Source organism: Falco biarmicus, chromosome 7 (assembly GCF_023638135.1).
Source record: "Falco biarmicus isolate bFalBia1 chromosome 7, bFalBia1.pri, whole genome shotgun sequence".
NCBI classification, from domain to species: Eukaryota; Metazoa; Chordata; class Aves; order Falconiformes; family Falconidae; genus Falco; species Falco biarmicus.
In genome coordinates this window covers 15,115,025-15,136,476 of record NC_079294.1, presented here as the reverse complement: position 1 = coordinate 15,136,476, position 21,452 = coordinate 15,115,025, and positions in this window count along the sequence as shown.

Here is a 21,452-nt window from a genome sequence, read left to right as displayed (position 1 = left end):
CTGAAATGAGCCAATGAATGAAATTAAATACTATACATTATAACATGAAACATTAGAGTATAATATATAGATATTGTAATAACATCATGTTTTTCAGAATTCTTGTGCCTATTTATTGTATGATCTGGAGATGTTTGAGAATGTATGTTGTCTTTATTAGTAGTAGCTTTAAATCCATAACATTTAGGGAACTCATGCCATTTGTCTCTTCCTTTGCTGCCTTCATGTAAGAGTTTCTGCAACAGAAGTAACAATCGGAGACCTGTTGTAATGTGCTGAAAATTGAAAATGTTCTAATAGACCTAATTTCTTCTACAAAAGAGCAAAGAGAGCAGCCCGTAAACATACTTTTGCAGTAAATTTATCTTTGCTTTTTTTGTTTTATCAGCAAGATGCCTTTGTTGTACTGTTCTTGGCATCTTTTCTGTCATGAATAACCCGACACTCATTTCTATCCTATTTAATTATCCACTTTGGCTTAAAATATAATCAGCATTAAACCAGCTGTGCAACCTTGAAAGAACACCATTTCAATAATACATTGATAAAAAAAGAGCAAGCAGACTATTAATTTTAATAGGAGCCCTCCCTTCTGACTATAGCCTGGACACCGTTTCAGAAGCTGTATCCATTTACTGCCAAGCAGTAGCATCCCTCGTGCACTCATTATAGCAATAGATTCCATTCATAGCCTGACACTGTGACGAGCTAGATGGCCATCCTGGGCCATAAGGTCACCTTTGAGGTGCTGGCTTCCCTGCTAATACAGTGGAATGGCTCATGGAAACAATGATCAGTAGCAGAAGGAAATATATGTGGTAAATAATGAAGAATCTTAATATAATTTCAGAATGTTTTGTCAACTAAAAATCTGCAAAAGTTATAATTCAGTGCTGTAAGAGTCTTAATCACTCCACCCTGCCAGTTATGTGTTCTGGCCAGAAACCTTAATTGCTGAAAAAGTCAGACTAATAACAACATATATGCTCTGATCCCTTAAGCTGCCAGGATATAAAGCAGAAGTTTTAAAGTAAATATCTGGATTTGGACTTGAATTTTTCTATAATGCTTTAAAAATCTATCTATAGGTGCTGTTATTCAGTGAGCCGAACACTGATCTAGTGAAGTTGTACTAAGGATAAGCAAAGCTTTCAAAAATTACAGCATTTTCCTATTCAATGTATTTGCTGAACACTACTAATACAGGCCATTCAGGTGGAAACTTTACTGATCTCAAATTCATGTTCCTTACCAGAATGACCTGCCAGGTATGTGCTGATAGTAGAAGTACCAAGGCAATCAAAACTTCCCTCGCTATTCCCTACAGTTGCTAATAATGGTGTCATGAGCAGTACACACAGTGAATTCTTTCAAGCTTAGTAACCTGCCAGGTCTGCTATACATCACTGAAGAGTTTATGTACAGTGGTGATCATGACACTTTACTCTTCCCTGTGGTGAGTACCGAATTTACAGAAGCTAGTGCTGATAGATTTAAAGAATCCGTATTTGGTTACTTTTGTATGGTGGAAATACTGCAGTCCTCTTATTTTAGGGATAAAGACCTTTACTTCTGAATTATTTGCAGCCATAAATTACAAAGTGTGCAGATGGATGCTTAATATTACTGTATTTTATAAACCCTTAGGATGATCTATAGGTCAATGCTGCCATGAAGTGCACTAATTCCTACATGTCAATATATGTTTCTTTAATATAGAGCCAAACATATATAAATTAGCTCAGAAGGCCAAAATCTTGATGAAATTAATTTTAAAATAATATAGCAAGTGCTTAAATCAGCTCAAAAAATCCTTTCTCAGTGAGATGCTTTCAAGCAATCTAGGTATTTTAGATGCACATTTTTCATTAATTTGTTTATAAGTTCTATGGTTAAATCTCATAGCAGGCTTTGAAAATAAGCTTGAAAATAATGCTTCTGTCACAGTCAGGACATAACATGGAAAACAGAGAAACTTTAAATTAGATGGGAAGAGAAATTTTATTTTGCCATTTTTGTTAATATCTACTCACAATCACCTGTTTCTAATGAAATAAACAAGGAGAAGCTTTACTGGTCCTGCAAAAGTTTTGTAATTTTAAGCGTATGTTAAAGGCTGTTTATTTACAGCTTAGCTAAAAGGGACTTGATCCTCCCACAGAAGTAACAGAGACGAAAATCCTGACCCTTAAAAGATGCCCTGTAAACTGCTGTCCAAATAAGCAGCACTTTTTCACTCTGAACTTCTTAGGTACCTTGAATTCTGGCTGTACGTGTAGCCAGAGGAGCTACAGGAAGAACTTCATAATGCTCTGACAAAAACCGAGAGGGATCTATAAAGCAAGTGGTTTTGAATACATTAAGGAGTTTGATGCCATAACTGTTTTCTGAATCAAACTATGCAAGATTTTCCTGGTTTCAGCTGGGACAGATTTAATTTTCTTCATAGTGTCTGGTACAGTGCTGTGTTTTGGATTTGGTGAGAACAATGTTGACAGCACACTGATATTTTTAGTTGTTTTTACATATTAAGCCAAGGACTTTTCAGCTTCTCAGGCCCTTCCAACGAGAGGGCTGGAGCAGCACAAGAAATTGGGAGGGGACACAGCCAAGACAGGTGACCCAAATGGCCAAAGCGATATTCCATACCATGGCACTACATGTTCGATATATAAACTGTGGGTAGATGGCTGGGGGAGGGCAACCGCTGCTTGCAGAGTGGCTGAGCATCACTCAGTGGGCAGCGAGCAATTGTACTGTGCATCACCTCTATTTTTCCCCCATGAGTTTTATTTCTTTTTCTCTTTTTTTTATCTCCCTTTTCATTACAAGTAGTAGTAGTAGTAGTAGTAGTAGTAGTAGTAGTAGTAGAAGAAGTGGAAGATTTTACTTTATTTCAAGTATTAAACTATTCTTATCTCAACCCATGGGTTTTACCTTTTTTCTGATTTTCCTCCCCATCCCACCGGGGGGTGGGGAATGGCAGTGTGTGAGTGTCTGCATGGTATGTAGATGAGCTGGGATTAAACCACAACAAAAATGTAATAGTGAACACTTTTTTATAAAACCCACAAACATGAAATAGACACCTTTTCTATCTATTTTGATACAACTGCCTTTTCCTAGCTATTTCCTGACTTCATAAACAACATTACTCTTCCTAAGGCTGTGTAATTGACCTTATAGATGGCTTAAATGCAATTCTGATCCTTAAAGCATTTTTGGAATAGCTCATTTTCAAATCACAGGAGGTATTGTCGGTCTCAGCTAGGCTGGCATAGAAATGCAGTGATTTCTTATGACTAGTTTTGATGTGATCTGTTTATGAACTGTAATGAAATGGCTGCTAACGTAAACAATGTCCTCAGGCTGAAAACTGTAAGCAACTGGAGCAGTTGTGTCCCTAGCCAAACATCGGTACATATTTCCTGATGGCCTATATGTTATTATGTTCCTATTTTCACATTAGATTGCTACATTACATGGAAATGTGACAACAAAATACATAAAATGCATTTTTCTGGGTATACTGTTGGAGTGATGTTCTCCACAGTACCTATTTTTCTGAGGTACCTCTATCCAACAAATTTTAGACATCAACTGAAAGGTATCAGCTGATATCTTCCCTTTTTGTGCTTGTAGTTAGTTAGCCAGGGTACCTAGGGGTCTTATCCTCCATATTTTTGTGGTAGACTTACCCTAAAATATTTTATATAAGAAAAATGTTACAGCAATTTGAAAAGGCCCACGTTTTTTTGTCTCTATCCCCGAGTGAAAAAAAAGAGGGGTTTGTCCCCTTTTGCAAAATTAACTAATATGATGTTGCTAGGAGGAATAAAAAGAATTGCTGAGAAAGGAGGGAAAACCAACACTCCTCCATGGATGTTCAGCATCCTCTGCATGCTCACGCCAACCGATTCACACTGAATGTTTGGTATTACTAGAGCTTTATGTTGTGTACTGTGAATCACACTATGAAATGCACTGAAGTGGTGTAGTTCCACTGACTTCTCTTAAGCTATAGCAATTTGTGTAGCCTTATTATCTTATAAGACCAGGCCTTATTACCATTTAAGAGTATAGAATTTTTAAATGCTGAACTTTTTTGGGGGGCTTCAAATTGGGATGTGGTATGTGTTTTTGTGCGTATTTGCACATCTTGGGTGGCTGGAGACACTTCACTTCACCGTACATCTGACTATACTCCCAAATCATTATGATGACTAATAAACACTACTTGCTTGTCATGTCTTATTGCTTAAAAGCATCTTAAAAGCTTAAAAACATAAAAACAAAATGTATTTATGCTAGCAAAACAATAGATTATATAAATTTAATCACATTTTTTACCATGTACCATGGTACCATGGTGCCATGCATTTTTGCATTTCTTAAATATGTTCTAAAATTTAATAAACCATAGCAATAAATTTAGAGATGGGTAAAATCTACAGGTTGCTGGGATTTTTTAAAGCCTAATGGAAAGTTATATTTCAAAATTCTGCTCACAGCTATGTTCTTTTTTTACTTCTTTCTCTTTTTAAGAAAAAATAGAAAGTCAACAAAATTCTAGACAAAAATGTTGCACACTATGCTGGGCACCACCTTTGACAGACAAGTTTACCACATTTAATAAATATCATTAGTTACTTTATTTCATTCCAATCACTATGTGCGCTTGTTAAACTGCATTTAAGTTGCCAAAAAAGATTTATTTTTCAGCTTGCAGAAAATGGATTGTGCATGCAAATTCCTGAACAGACAGCAGTGCAGAAATATAACGGCTTAATGTCAAACTATCCTTAATGTCATACAGGTACATTACATAATATCATACTATAAATTCAAAGTTTGTTTGCGTTGATAAAATGTTTTCCTCTCCTTAGGTGCACTTAATTATTGCTGGTTTTTTCTCAGCCATGGAAGTGTCTGCTTTGCTTTTGTGTCTTGAAAAGAAAATGAAAACTAAATAAAGTGAAAAACTGTGGGGAACTATTAAATGTAAATACTGCAAAAGTATGAAATGTTAATTAAAGACCAAAGAGTAGGCAAATAAATTATCTAGGAGCTGTGCAATCATTTCTAAACTTCATCCATTAAAAAAAAAAAAAAAAGTAAAATATTTCCAAAACTTACTTTTCATTGATTCTGTTTAAAGCTTTTTAATAAACACAGACAATAAAAAGGAAGGAGATTTTAACATTTCCAGCTGAAATTTTGCACTTCACACATTAGACTTATTCTAAAGAAAAGAGTTGGGTGTAGAGGAAGCTCATGAAGTTCAATAAAGGTAAGTGTAGGGTCCTGCACTTGGGGAGGAATAACCCCAGGCACCAGTATGGGCTGGGGGTGACCTGCTGGGAGGCAGCTCTGTGGAGAAGGACCTGGGAGTTCTGGTGGGCAGCAAGTTGCCCACGGCCCAGCAGTGTGGCCTGGTGGCCAAGAAGGCCAGTGGGACCCTGGGGGGCATTAGGGGCAGCGTGGCCAGCAGGTCGAGGGAGGTGATCCTGCCCCTCTGCTCTGCCCTGGGGAGGTGCATCTGGAGTGCTGGGCCCAGTGCTGGGCTCCCCAGTTCAAGAAGGACAAGGAACCACTGTGGAGGGTACAGTGATGGGCTATGAAGATGATGAGGGGACTGAAGCCTCTCCCTTATGAGGAAAGGTTGGGACAGCTGGACCTGTACAGCCTGGAGAAGACTGAGAGGGGATCTTGTCAATGTCCACAAATACCTTAAGGGCGAGTGCCAAGAGGACGGGGCCAGGCTCTTTTCAGTGGTGACCAGTGACAGAACAAGGGGCAACGGGCACAAACTGCCACACAGAAACTTCCATTTGAATATGAGAAAAAAGTTCTTTACTCTGAGGGTGATGGAGCCCTGGAACAGGCTGCCCAGAGAGACTGTGGGATCTCCTTCTCTAGGGACATTCAAAATGTGCCTGGATATAATTCTGTGCAACCTGCTGTAGGTGAGCCTGCTTTAGCAAGGGGTTGGGCTAGATGATTTCCAGAAGTCCCTTCCAGCCCTGACCATGCTCTGATTCTATGAATGCCAAGGTGAGCAAGAATAGTGAACAAGAGAGATTGAAAATGCTGATAAAACTTCACTACAGGTAAAAATCCCTTAGAATTCCTAGTGATGCAGTTATGTAGATTTATGATAAATTGTCCAAAAAGTGTCATTGACATGGATGCACTGGAATATTTTAGGTAGGCAACAGGTAGTTTCCTCCTCAACAACCTCCCACAATTCTACAAAAGGTACCATTACATCAGATTGCCAAAAAAAATATTGCTGACAACTAATCAGAATATAATAGTACTTAAAAGGTTTAGCTATGCACTCTGTGTTGATCATTCATGCTATCTTCTGATAGGCAACAGGTAATTGATACTGAAAGTAGTAAATCTGTGCCTGTATATAAGGTCCAATGGCTGAATTTCCCGTCCTTTTAGAAATGAACACTCCATTGGTCAAATCAATTGAAACATCACTTACATATTTTACACTGTTCTTCCATCAGTACAGGATTTTCAAAGCATCACAGAAGGACATTTGACTAGCTGAAAGAGACTTCTATTACTGCAAAGATGCTGGTTGAAATTCTGACCCTACTGAAATCAGTGAGTGTGGCTGTTATTTCATCATAGATCAGGATGTCAAGCTTCAGAAAAAATGCAAATTAGAATAGCAAATTTATAAAAACAGACTTTGTACAATAAATGGTAAGTCACCCTTAACTACCTGTGAGGCACTGAACATGACACTACAATGATAGCACTTTGCTACCTGTTCTGCATTGTGACTATCACAGACAAGGAAAAAGCTAATCAGCACGCTTACCATCAGAGACAGGGGACTTTAACACGTATTTGATTTTACCTCATGTAATGCCATTCTTCCTGTATTTTTTTAGCTAGTACCACATTTTTAATTGGAAAGTTAAATAGATAGTGCTTTAATTTTGAATTGACTTCATGCATTTAAGAGGTGGCACAGGTATTTTCAGGGCGATTCTTGTGTATATTAGCTGTTTTGTTTAGGCAAAGAGAAAGGCCAAACTCAAATTCACTTCTAATGAGCCATGTGTTAATGTCAGGGTCTCTGCTGTCCACTCAAATGCCATAGAACACATCTGACTTTATAATGAGCCAAACAGTTGTCTCTTCATAATCTCAAATTAGCCTTCTGTTAGGTATCTGTTTCCAAATTTTACAACACTATAGTGGAAGTTGTGGGCTTTCATGGCTAAAATCCAGTTGAAGATGTACTTGTTTTAAAATCTTTCACATTTTGTCAAAATTATTGGCAAGCAGTTGCCTTCATATCCTTTGCAGCGAAAACGTTTGACCTTACAGAGTCCAAATGGCTTATTGCCTAGTTTTGATCTACTTTGTACACTAATGGGGAAGAGATCAAAACCAGATGACAGACATCAAGGCAAACGGCCAGTGGCAGTATGGTAAGCCTGTAGGCACAAAACTGAAATAAACCTGCCAAGTATTATTTATCTCAAGGGAAAACTACCTCAAGCTGACCACTTCTATGATTAACTCCTAAATGGTTACTGAGAAGCACCAACAAAATTTATTTTGAAATTTGACAGCTTGAACCTTTTTTCCTCTTCTAAAATGGATTTTCTTGCATTGGATTTAGAAAGAAATGCAGAACAACCATGGTTTGATAGCTGCACATAAAGGCAGACAGATCTTGAGGAGATACAAATATGGCCAGATGAAGGATGTGGTAATAAAAATAAGTAACTTTCCCATATTTTTCTTAGGGCAAGGACAGTCTTAAACAATTTCAGTTTCATGGCACTTTAATCGGGTAGGTTGGTAGTGTGTCTGCTGGATTATTTTCTCTAATATAGCCTCAAGCAAAGGGATTTAACTACAGACATAGCAAAAGGAAAAGTATTAAAACCCAAACATAATAAAGCTTATTTTTAATACCAAAAATAAATTAAATTAGACTATGTTCCTGCTCTATGATTGTTTATCACTTGTACTGGCAAACGAATTTTATACTCAGAATAACAAATAATAGAAGGGCTATACAAAATTAATAGCTTAGTTAATAAACATTATTGTCATAATTAAAAGTCACAATTTAGTCCCCACAAATTACACATGTTCTTTAAGTATGATAGCTTGTATTTCTTTAGTGTTCAATACCCTTGAACACATTCACATTTAGATGATGAAGAGTAGAGCACAATAGACTGCAGTAAAAGAAACCTCAGCAAACTATTACTATATTACTGTTCTCCTGCTTAGAGAAACAAGGAGTAAAACATAGCACACAAAACATAATCACAGTGCATTGACCCAGACATCAGAAAAAAAAAAAAAAGACAAATTGGTCACTTAGGTGGGATTAAACCAAATGTCCTGAATAATTTTTGCCAAAGATTAGGTATACAAATTTACAATCACATTTTAACTAATAATAATGCATTACCAAAGGCAAATCTGTAGATGGCAGTCACCAAAATCCTTGGGTTATTTAGGGATCCTGCAGCGTAAAGACAAAGAGAAGTATTTCACATGGATGCAGAAATCTCAGCCTCTACCCCAGAGCTCAAGGCCCATGAGTCTTTAAAATTCTGTCCCCAGTCAGAGACCATGGTCCACAAAACTGCTGTCAGACCTTGCTTTTGTGAAGACTGACCCTTGGCAACCTAGCTGTATGATTTACTGACTGAAACAAAAACTAATTAACAGCAAACATTAACATTGAATATCAACACTTGTTAACTTGTAGACTCTGTAAAAGCAGCTCACGGAGGTGGAATGGTGTGGAAAAAGTAATCTTTACAGTGTGGTTTGGGTGTCCAATCCTATGTAGAAACACTACTGGAGTTCCTGATAGTCCACAGTTTTAATTATGTTTAAAACATTGCAGTGGGATTTCACAATAATCTCCTGCATAAACGACTGATAATGTTGGTTTCATAATATCCTCAAAGTGTGATAACACTGTGGTGGAATTATTTTGTGCTGCAGATAATTCTTTAAGTGGCAAAACAAGATTATCACAGTAAAAATGACACATAATAAGCATTAACTCTTTCTTCTTCGTTTTTGTCAGTATATTTTAAGTTTTACCTACTGAGATGAAAAAATATGCAGCATTGTTTACTTCTTTATGAAGGAGAAATTGGATTTATTTCTAAAATCTTTGCAGCTGTTAGATGATTTTCAGTCTCCTTCTTGCATATTTTCTTTCCTTTTCAGTCTGTTTGGAAACAATAAAATGTGTAGTTTAGGAATACTTGAGCTTGTCCTTAATAAGAATAGTGATACTGTAATCACAGTGAAGTGGCACAACAACATTGCTAACTTAATTGAGACTTTCATCAAAACGGTATAAAATTAAATCTAGTATTCTTTAATGGCCCTGCATTGTACCATGTAGAACAGCTCTAAATCTATTCAAAGGCCTACTGAGAATATAGCAACTAAACTAAGGTAAACTTCTGGAAGAAAGAATGATTCATGTATCAATTCCTCTGAAGTAGTTCTGAGCTTAGCTTTAGTGTGGGGTGAAGTGGGAAATATTACACTTACAACAAGATATTTCTACTTGAAAATCCTTTAAAAAAAAAATTCTGCTGTCCACAGGGCTGTCTTTTTTTTTCCCCAATAAAATAAAAGTTATATGCACATTTTTAATCCAAACCTGACATCAGCTCACCCTGTACGTTATGTTGCTCCATCCTCTAGCTTGTGTGAAGAGAATTAGCTATGGGGTCACATAGTGTTCCACATTATATCTGATCTCACAGGTGACAAAACACTTACCACTAATATTTTGGAATACAGTAGCTGTGTCCCCTGCTGTCTATAATTGAGACAGCTTTGACTCCTGTGTCCAACATACGACATGTTACATCTTTCCATGAAAGAAGTGTAAGCATACCTTCCTTTCAAGGTGACCTTAATTTTGCTTTGAGAATGGTAAAATAATAATAACAAAAAGTAAAATCTCTTTGGAAAAGTAGCATCTATCAAAATGACATTGTTTTCCTTTTCAAAAGAAAGAATATTTGTGGGTGGATAAAGATCTAATTTTATCTAATGAAAATGAAGCATTCTGCATTTGTCTCAATTTTATTTAACAGAAATTTAAATGAGAAACAAAGGTGCATCTGAATGGAAAACATAATGTTTAGTTCCAAGAATTTAGTGTTAAATGTTTTGATCTCATAAATTAAATACAAAATTATATAAAATTTATTGAGATTAACAGATTCTCAGGACCAGGATTTCCCAATGAAAGGTATTTTTTCAGAGGAACTGCTGATAGTTCTGTGTGTAACTGTTGTTCACTTTTGCAGTAGTTTGCTTACGGTTGTAAATCTTACAGTACTCTGAAGCAGTTATGGTAATCACCTTTAAATAATGCTCATTTCCTTGAAAAATGAGCCTTCTTCAACTACCAAGGTAATATTAATGCTATGCACATATAACATTGTGCATGGTGTAACTACTGATTTCTAATATATATAGCTTTCCAAGTTATTTTTCATGGTACATGAACAAGTTTAGGTTCTTGGGTAACTATCATGCCAAGTTAGGAATTCAAAATTACATTACTTTTTTATAAATTCAGACTACATCTTGCTGACTGTTTTGTTTGTTTGCTTGGGTTTTTTTTCCCAAAATATTAAAAAAAAACCCCACCAACACTATTTTATAGAAAAGGAAATAATTTCTACTTCATTGTTCTTATTTGGAAAAGAAACAAATTGGAAGTATATTTTTTGTTGAGAGGAAAGCCAGATTATTTAATATTCTAGATTTTTCCTGTGGACTTCATTTGAAGAGAAGCTGCATTAACAACTTGAAAAGTTTACCTTCTTCCCTTAAAGGGGAATGCAATCTTGGGAGTTGTTCCTGGAAAAGAGGCATTGTAATGGGCTGTTGTGTATGAAACAAGGAATTGCCTTGCAATCTGTTTTGTCAACCGGTTTCTGTACTATATATAAATAAAGCATGTATACATTGACCTGTGTTGCCAGCAGGTCAAGGGAGGTGATTGTTCCTCTCTGTATTGGTGAGACTGCATCTGGAGCACTATGTCTGGTCCTGGGCTCACCAGTGCAAGAGAGATCTGGAGCTACTCTACAGTGTTCAGCAAAGGGCCACAAAGATAATTAAGGGGCTGGAGCATCTTTTACCTAAGGAGAAGCTGAGAGAGCTGCCACTGTTCAGCAGGCAGAAGAGAAGGCTCCAGGGGAGGTGCGGGGGGAGCACTCTTATCAATATGTACAAATACTTGATGGAAGGGAATGAAGACACAGGAGCCAGACTCTTCTCAGTAGTGCCCACTGGCAGAGCAAGAGGCAATGGGCCCAAATTAAAATACAGGAAATTCCATCTGAATACCAGAAAGCACATATTTACTATGGGTCTAATCAAACTAAAAGAAAACACTCAAACTACAATCAAACACTTGAACAGGTTGCCCAAAGAGGTTGTGGGGTCTCCATCTATGACCAATCCATTTGGATCAGAAAGGTAAGTTCTCTATCTGGACACAGTCCTGGACAACCTGCTCTAGCTGACCCTGTTGATCAGGGAGGTTGGAGTGAATCATTTCAAAAGGTACTTTCCAACCTCACCAAGTCTGTGATTTCCAGAATTCCCTGATGTCTTTTCCTGAAAGAAACAGATTAGAAAAGATTATTTTCAAAAGAGGTATCACTGCTGTGAAAGGATACAACAGTAAAAGGAGGGGTTTATTCCATTTATTTTTTTTTTAATAAGACATATATAACATAAAGGATGATGAAAAATTCATACAACCCAAAGTTCTTCTTCATTATAGCATGGGAAATTATAAAATAACTTATAGTAAAAGCTCTTATAGCATACAACTACAAATCTGAGTAAATTCAACCCTAGAGTCTGGAAACTGATATTCTAAGCTTCTTAAAATTATCTGAATTTTAAGACTCTTAAGGAAATATCACTCAATTTCCAACAGAAAAAAAAAATATTCCTCTGGATAATCAGCTTCCAACATGAAAATTCTATTCTTCTGGATTTTGCTAGGCTGGATAGTCTTTCATTGTTTTAAAATGACAGCTCAGCGAGAAGCAAAATAAACCATAATATTAAATAAAGTTGCTGCTATGTCATGCTGATTTCAAGACCAAAACTATTAATCTGGTTCATGGGGAAAGTAGAAAACTGTGATATGCAACCCGAAACATAAATATATGCTATTTTGTTTCTTTCTAGTTTTGAAATAAATTGTATTTTCTGCAATACCCCTGTCACTGCACAGGCCTCGATAGGTGTCACACAGGATAGTACCTCGGTGATCAGATTTGAGCCCACTGTGTCCAAGTTCTACAACAGATGGTTGCTGGACTGAACAATGCCTTGGCCATTTAAAGAAAGTGTAAATCATTTGCTTGTTACAGAATAGTAAAATACACTTTTAAAATGCTAAAAACTGGTATGGTTAATCAATGTTGGCTTGGGGCTTTTTATTTATTTATCTATCATAAATATTATCCTACCTTTGAACGAGACATTTTCCTGTTCATTTGAGCCATCATCGTGTCATCATTTCCCCTTAATGCTACTTCTTTGTTCGTTCTTTTTTTCCACATTTTTTTTTTCAGTGTCTTACATCAGGTTTCTGAAGAAACAATTTTGCTGGAACATCCATTATTGTGTGGACCAAAAAACCAAAAAGAATTAAAATCCCAAAACCAAAATATTTTTAAAAATATGTTATATTCCCATACTTGTACTAAATCCATTGCCTCTCAACAGAATATTAAAAAATATCTATTCTTCCATTTAATCCAGTTTTTAGGAGTGGAGAAAAGTGTGCTGTCTTACTAGGTAATAGGAGAACAGAAGCTACACATTTTCATCTTAACACATTTCACAAGATGCTTCTAGCATTTTTGTATTTCCTGAAACACTCATTTTGAGTTTTACGGTCTTTGATACTTTCTTGCTGTTGAAGGATGTGATATTTTCTCCAAACCTTTTGTGTTTGATGTGTAAGCATAATCTGAAGATACACATTCATCCCTCCTCAGTCATAAAAAGTTGGTTGAAATATATGATCCATTAAACTGAGGGGAAATGCCAAACATCAGAAGATATTATAGATATTTTTTTTATGGACAAGCTGGATTCTGAACTCATGCAATCAATTCAGTTAAACCATACAGTCCTGGGTCCTTGAAATTTCCCCTGGCCAGCAAAAAGTAATGTTTTTCTTCACATTTGATTTTTAATTATTATATAAATGTCACTGACACATGGATTTACTTTGATTCCAGAATTAGGTGAGAGAATCCAAAAGGAACAGTTGTAAGAATGTATTTTCCAGTGACTAGGCATATTCCTCAGTCTGTATGCATCGAATAATGCACTAACAATTCCTAGTACTTGGCACATACTTCCAAGATACTTTTAAGTGGTATGTGAATCAGTAAAGATAATAGATAAATTTGATTACTTTAAAAAGTACTATAAAGTTTGCATAATGTTGTTCAAGAAATGTTCCTGAAATACTTTCATTTTCTTCAATTGTTAGAAATATGGTTTCCAATTTTTTTACCATCTCTTCTATGTCTCGTCATTTCCAAGTGGCAGCATATTATAGCACATTATTATAGTACAGTAGGTGAGATTTTTCTAATACAGAAAAAAAATAATACGATATATCATTTAATCCTACTTAAATGTTTTCACGCAATTTCCTCTGAAATCTTTTTCTAGTGAAAAATGAAAATAATCAGGTTTCTTGTTTGTCCTCATCAGCAGGGGAGATACCAAATTTCTGTGTAGCTGTAGACTCTCTACGAAAAGAATAGGCATTTATAAAAAGAACAGGAAAGTAGATGGTACTAAGTGTGTTGAACAAACTTGGATTTGTTTGACTGTAACAAAACTGGGATATGAGAAAGACAGCTCAAGGCTTGCCAGAGATGAGAGCAAAAGTACATTTTACTTTCCTAAGACTGGGGGTAGTGTCCCTATCCTGAGCAGGGTAAGAATAAAGCCAAAAAGTGTTGCACATGGCAAAGGGTCCTCAGGACTTAGTTTCCTGTGTTATTCCCATTGGACGGAGTAAAGGAGGAGAGAAACATCAGAACTCTTGGATTAGGAATGGAGGTGATTAGTGCTGCTATTGGAAAAAGTTGGCTCAGAAACAGATCCTGCCCCACTCCTAGGAACCAGTCTGTCTTTCCAGAACTCTGCCCCAAGGTTTACTTTTCACCATCTCCAGTAGTTTGATGTTCTCTGTGAATCTTTTTTGTCTGTATCTGCATCCCTCATTGCTCAGTTCCTATGAAACTTTATGAAAGTAAACACCATTTAAAAATTAACCTCATTTTCTCATACAGTATACATGCTACTCCTTTGCAAGCTGCACAGAAGACAGAGGGCAAAAGACCAAGCTAAAACTTTTAAGCAAAGGAATTTTGTAATGAGTAACAGTCAGCTTGTGACCTGAGCTGAATTGCCTCGCTGGAAAAGTTAGATACCTGAATACTATACTTACAAGAAGTAGCCTATATTGTTTAGCCCTGTGTACTCCAGGGCTGCCTACACAAGACAGTATATAGACACATCTTGTCACCTTCAACCTAATACTGTTGGCTTGTAATATTCTATAGCTAACTAAATGAAAACCAATGTTCAAGAACATTTTTGTCCTTTTCTTTTTTTGACTTGGTCATAAACACTAAAACAGATTTCAGAGTAGATGCCAAATCTGCAAGACTTGAAGACTATATCAAAGCTTAAAAACTGGAGGTTATTATGGGACATTTTGGTGTAAAAACAGGTAACACAGAGGATACCACCTAGACAGTTATAGATCTGTTATTTCTAAAATGATCCAGTAGAGGCTGAGAGAGCTCATAAGTGCATTCACCCCTGAACTCGGATATCTGAGAATGAATAGAGAATCTATGTCTGTACCTCACTTCTTTCTGACAATGAATGTCCTTGCCTTTTAATATTATCCATCTCCTTTGGGTTGGTGAAGGAATCTTGCAAACTCCAAGATTATGTTAGTATAGCGACAAGCCTGATTAAACTTTTTTAGGGATAGAGAGATAGTAAATAGATATTCTCTTGTGTCTAGGACTTTGACACTGCTATTAAAAAAAAAAAAAGCCACTTCTAGAATGAGAAACCAATAACAATAATAACACATTAAAAAGCCCTCCATCTACTCTATGTGCTTTATGTAATAACTTAAAGGTATCTTCTTTTCCTTGTTTGTTTTTTCTAGTTTCATTTGTGAGGGGGTTTTATATTGTTATGAAGAAAACAATGTCTAATCAAAACTTGTGAATGTACTTCAGAGTGCTGGGCTTTTCATTTTTGTAGAGATAATGCTCATGTACTATCTGTCTTAATTTTCAGATAAAATCTTGAATAAATGAGAATTATTTTACATGTATTGATGTAAATATGACTTATATAACAATCAGAAAACAATGAGAAAATAGCCCAATGTGAAAACAGGACTATACAATATGAAATTTGTGGCACAAACATATGTTTGAATCTGGTAACTACCTTAAAAGGGCCTTGAGAAAATGCTAGGCATGCCATTAAATTGTACTAGGTGGGACATTTATACCAGCACACTGTTTATTGTCGTTAGAAATCTATTGCAAAAAATATGTTCCCTGCTGATCACCCCAGAAAATGTTTGCGCTTTTTATAAGGGATCTAAGGAAAACTGGATTCCACTCCAGTAAATTACCCCCAAAAACTTAAATAAAGGTAATGACAACTAAACCTTTCTAAAAGCTCCTACCTCCAAGAATTCCATGTTAAGAACTTACCTCCTCTCCTTTGTCAAACATCTGTGTGACCTACTTTCTTATTATTAACTACATCTTATTCTGTTGCTGGGGATTGGTAGTTATACAGCACAGCAACACTCTGCTCTATTTAAGACAAAAACCTACTGTTGAATTCAATGTCACAGCAGAGTTTTATAGCAGTGAGGAACTGCCTTGATAAATGGCCCTGACATTAGCGCTTTCATGACTCTACCTTCAATGTCACCGCATCACAGTGCAGAGTGCTAAAGTAAGACCACTGCTACCTTCCAACAACATATTAAGTTGAAGCTCACTCTATCTCTGGATCCCATAGGCACAATAAATGGAGAAAATAACACATTTACAAACTGATAAAACCCAGCAAAGCTAATAAAATCAGACACTTTATAGCTTGGCTAATAGTGTCCTTTGAAGGGCATCAAATAACACATCATGTACTGCTCTGGGGGAAATCAAATTAGGTACAGCAATGCTCCCTCTGAACTATGCATTTGAATAGGCAGGAGATACTAAAGCTAATCAACCCATAATGATAGAAATTTTACAAATCATGTCCTTTTTTTTTTTTTTTTGTTAGCGTGGATGTATGCTGTTTTGATAGGAGCAGCGATCATCTATCAAATTGTTCCCATTTCAGTAAGGAAGTTTTTTTCAAAATTTTGGAAATGTTTCAGCTATTACACTCTACTAACTTTGAGTGTGAGAGTTTATCTGAAGGACATCATCATATGTCACGTTAGCAAAGAGGACTCTTTTTGTTATTGCCAAACAACTGCAACAATAGCTACATTATTCATTTGTTCTGGCTCAAAAATATTAATACAAATCCTTTTTATTTTCTGATAACACATTCTGTGCAGCCATAAAAATAAATAAATAAATGTGAACTGCCTTTGTTCTCATGTTGCAGTTCAAAATAATACTTCAGTTCCACTTTTCTTTTACTCTGCCACAGGTGGCTTTCACTGTGCTGATCTTAAGTACCAAGCATCAGATTTAGTCAGTGCTGAGGCTTATCTACCCTTGATCTCTGACCACTTCTTTCATTTTAACAATATCTAGTCTGCAAAGAGTTGAAAAAAACCCTTTTTAAGTAGTATAGAAATGTGGTGCAGAGTGCCTTGAAAGGCAATAACACTCATTTGTGTTCTGATTCTATCAGATATGACAAGCTAATCAAGGTTAAGCCTGGAGAGTAATAATGGAGGGGATTTCCAAGGACGAGCTAGACTAAGGAAGAAAGGTAGTATTCTTTGATTTTTGTCATTATCTCAAAGATTATGAAGAGAATGTCAGTCTGCTTTGGAGCAGAGAGAGACTGCTGTGGTTTTTGTTTTTTTATTTAAGTTACATAAGGCTAAAAACTGAGACCTGGAGACCTGTTTGCTATCATTGCTAAAAAATACCACAGTATATAAAACCATTAAAAAAAATAGTATGTTTTCTTGACCCAAGGAACTTGCAATAGAAAGGTGCAGCAAGTATTTCTGTAAAGCACAGTAAATGATGTCTAAAATGCAAAATGACAAAATGGTGTTTGTGAATAATGTAACTGAAAATCATAAAGGGTATATCATATCTTACATGAAGAACCCATTGCCTTCTTTAGGATTATGGGCTCATATGTTGTCATATTCTAGCAATATCTGCATATCTATCATCTAAAGTTTAGTCTCATTTCATGAGAGATAGTGGTCACTATTATGAACTCAGGAACAATTGCTCAAAATTTCCATATGTATTCCATCACATGCACAATAAAAATACATTATAGTGAGACTGAACAAATAACTTTCTAAGATGGGATATTAAGCTGCTTATAAGTAATCGGGTTTTAATATTGTAAGGTAAAGTGTAGTGCTAACTCCTGATTAGCTGTAGTGCAATTGCTGTTTGTTCCCATTTAGCAATTATATTCCATCATTGAAATCACTGCATATCTCAGATACGTGAAATAATCTTTATTTATAGGAAATCTGATAGATTTGTGAGAAAGCTAATATACATATATATATATATATATATATATATATATATATATATATAAGCTGACAGAATCAAAGAACTTTGAAGAACATAGAAACATACCCTATGCATGGTAGAAAGTTGCTCATGTGATTTCCTGCACTGCCAAGGAAGTTTTGGTATTGAATAGAACTGACCAAATGACAGTATTGGCAGTCATTGGTGGGTTTACCCAGTGATAAGTCAGTGAAGGGACTTAACTGAATTTTAATACTTCAATATGACTGTATTTCCAATATTGTAATTCCAATAGATAGATTGGAACATTTAAACAAACATTTACTGACTAGTAGGAGCTCTTCTGAGAATCAAAACAGCCCTGTTACAGTGCACCTTTTTTTTTTTTATGATTAAAAAAAAAAAAAAAAAGGAAAGAAAACATATGACAAACTTTCTTAATTGTGAGGTCTTTTCACCTTTTTTCACCTTGTGAACTCTTATGAACTTCCTATATATGAAGCACTGGTACATCTACCATAAGCAAGCAGTTGGATTTGTCACATGGATTAAATAGTTCTGGCATGTTTTTATGAGATCACAGCATGTCTTGTTTTACCAGAAAGATTGCTCCTTGCTCTATGGTTGCATGCTTTCTAGGTCAATGTATTTCTTTTACAGCTGATCAAAGACTGACTGACATGCCTTGGAAGACAAGAATAAGCATTTTAGGAAGTGTTATTTGTCCCATCTAAACATATGTCTGTTAGAGGCTCTGTCATCCTATTTAAATGTTCATGTATGCTGTATTAATGTCTGATGCTGATATAACATAATCAGTCATTCATATTGACAGTGGTTTCTATGTCTTTTAATTAAGGACAGAAAACAAGTTTATGCAAAACAGAAGCTAAGAACTGAAATTTCTATTCTGTACTGAGGAAACTGACCATTTACAACTTGTGTGAATTTGACTCTATATACAACTGTGTCATCTAAAAATATCGGGTACAATGAAGAGCCAAGAAAGCTAGACCTAACCTCAATTCTGCAAGAACAGAGGCATCTTAAGGTTTAACATATTAACATCAGCTTCCTTTTCCCAGCCTGTAGAATGATGAGGATAGCCATAAGTTTCTGATGTGGTTGGTTGTTAACAGTTCCAGCATACCTTAGTATTTGGGCAAAGTGATAACATACAAGAACATACATTACCTTCCTTTGTCGTTTCTGCAATAGCCGTTGCCTTTTCTTCTTCCACTCCTCTTTTTACCACCCTTTTGTTCTGTGGGTATTAGCTACCTTTCTGAGATGGTCTGAAAGATGCAGATCTTTTTTACATAGATCTGTTAAGTAAATAGACAAATATTAAATACATGATACATGTAAACAATAATAAAGTCTAAATGATAGCTAGCTGAATAATGGCTTCTAACTTGTGTTTGACTGTTTTTCACCAACAGAGACTTGAATAACTGAAAGTATTAATGCAATTCGAAAAACTTTTATTATCAAAATCCTTACACCATCAGAGCTCCAACAATATGACAATTAATTAAATACTAAGAATCCAGGACACTTCTTTTCAAAAGTACAAAGCAGTGCTTCCTACAGTTAAGATGAAATAAATCAATTTTCCACTAATCCTTACTTTTGCATAACCTCCTTTGAACAGTGTGTTCAAGAGTTTACCTCCTAGAAAGTTTCATGTACTCTGTGGGGACAATCAGTACAAGAAGACCACAAACTTCTAAAACAAAACTTGATCTTTCAGAAGAGTGAAGAAAGATTAATTTCCTAGAATCTTCTGCAAGTTCTTCTTTTCTGTGGTGTTCTGTCTTATGTCAGGTTGTGTGCTTGTTAAATGTTTTCTAACAGATTGTACCTTTTTTGCAGCATTTGTGACTTGCTACAGACAGAGGTTGTTATCTATGGTTCCTGATATTGAAAATGGCTTTTTTATCGAGCAAATGTGTCTTATTGTGCTTCATGGCTCTTCAAACATTCCAATATTATAACTTCAGTGTCACTTCTAATTTGTCCTGACTTTTTCTTTGGATATTTCTAGAATAAAACCATTAATAATTAAGTCTTTTTAAATGGCATCCTTATTCTGGCATGTACTCAATATGTTTGAGTGTGCCAGCATAGGGTTACTACTTCAGCTGATTTTAGTTTCACCTGTCCTGCGTCTGTTGTCATCTGACCTGTGTTTCAACTCATCTTTGCTTGTTGCCTTTTTTCATTGCTTTTTATGCCACTTTAACATTGAACCCAGGCCTATTCCTACATACAGTGGACTGTAATCCTCTGCTTTGTTGTTACAGTCTCCTGCCTAACAGTTTCCACCCACTTTTTCTTTCTCCAGGCAGCAGAAGTCAAACTCTCATGGAAAACGAGTGTCAGTAGGTACAGATTTACTGAGCGGGCTGAGGCAGCTTCATTTGACCTTCAACTCTAACTTTTTAGGAACTTAAAGTCAACTCTACATATTAAGAACAGAACATTTAGGTGTCAAGCACATGGGGTACCAAGCAGTCTTTTGTTCTCCTTATTCATAGTCTTGCAATGCAGGGACAGAAGCCATGACAATGACACCCCTCTCCCCACAATGTAACATGATGTTATAAGGACAGACTTACCTCTCCTTTGCTCCTGCTGGCATCAGGGTTTCATCTGCTTCCATTCCATTCCATTAGTTATGGTGAAACACTGACAGATAAACAGCTCAGTTGTCTATTTTACCATTGTTATCAATCCATCAGCAGTTAAAGCTACCAGATAGCTCTTTCTATGTCTCTGTGGGTGGGCAGGGGAAGATTCAGGTATTCAGATTCCCACTTGGCTATGACTTATTTAATTCCTCAACAGTATGCAGAATAAAGTGGACAAAATGTTAATTGTCTGTTAAAAGTGTTATCTGTGACACAATTTTAAAGTTGCTTTTGCCTTTAAAGGTCTTGCCTGAACGTCCTCCAGAAATTCCAACTTCCAGAAACCATTATTAACAAAGGGGGGTGGGGACGTGGGGGTGTTGTACTGTTTTCTGGTTCTGGTTGTGATTCCTTGTGTCCAAAAAAATCCCTTGCTCTTGATAAATGCACATGTTAACAACCCAACCCCAGCTTATATTTTGCCATGATTTTTTTTTTTTTTTTTTTTTGTACTGAGGATTGACATCTGTACAGAAGACAATCCCTTTAGGGCATCTTTGACACAGTTCTATCTTGAAGTATGAAAAGTGCCTTTCTTTTATTTAGTCTGACTGTTCTGTCACTGAAATCTGGTTTACACATGATCTCTCATCAGCCATAACTGGGTAACATCATCTAATACTTATCCTTTACTGAGATTAATTCCAGAGCTTCATTGTTTTCTTGTGTCAGGTTGTCTTTGTTCAGTGCTTTGTCAGACTGAACTGATACTTACCATAGAAATACATCTGTGTTACATTCTTTTTTGAGTTCCTTTGAGCAAAATCCATGTTATACTGTGGAACACTGAATATAATTTAAGGACTTAGCCCTTCATATCATCATAACAGTTTATTAAGCTACCATCTCCTGGAGAAACTGACTGACCATGGCTGGGACAGGTGTACTCTACACTGGGTGAAAAGCTGGCTGAAAAGCTGAGCCCAACGAG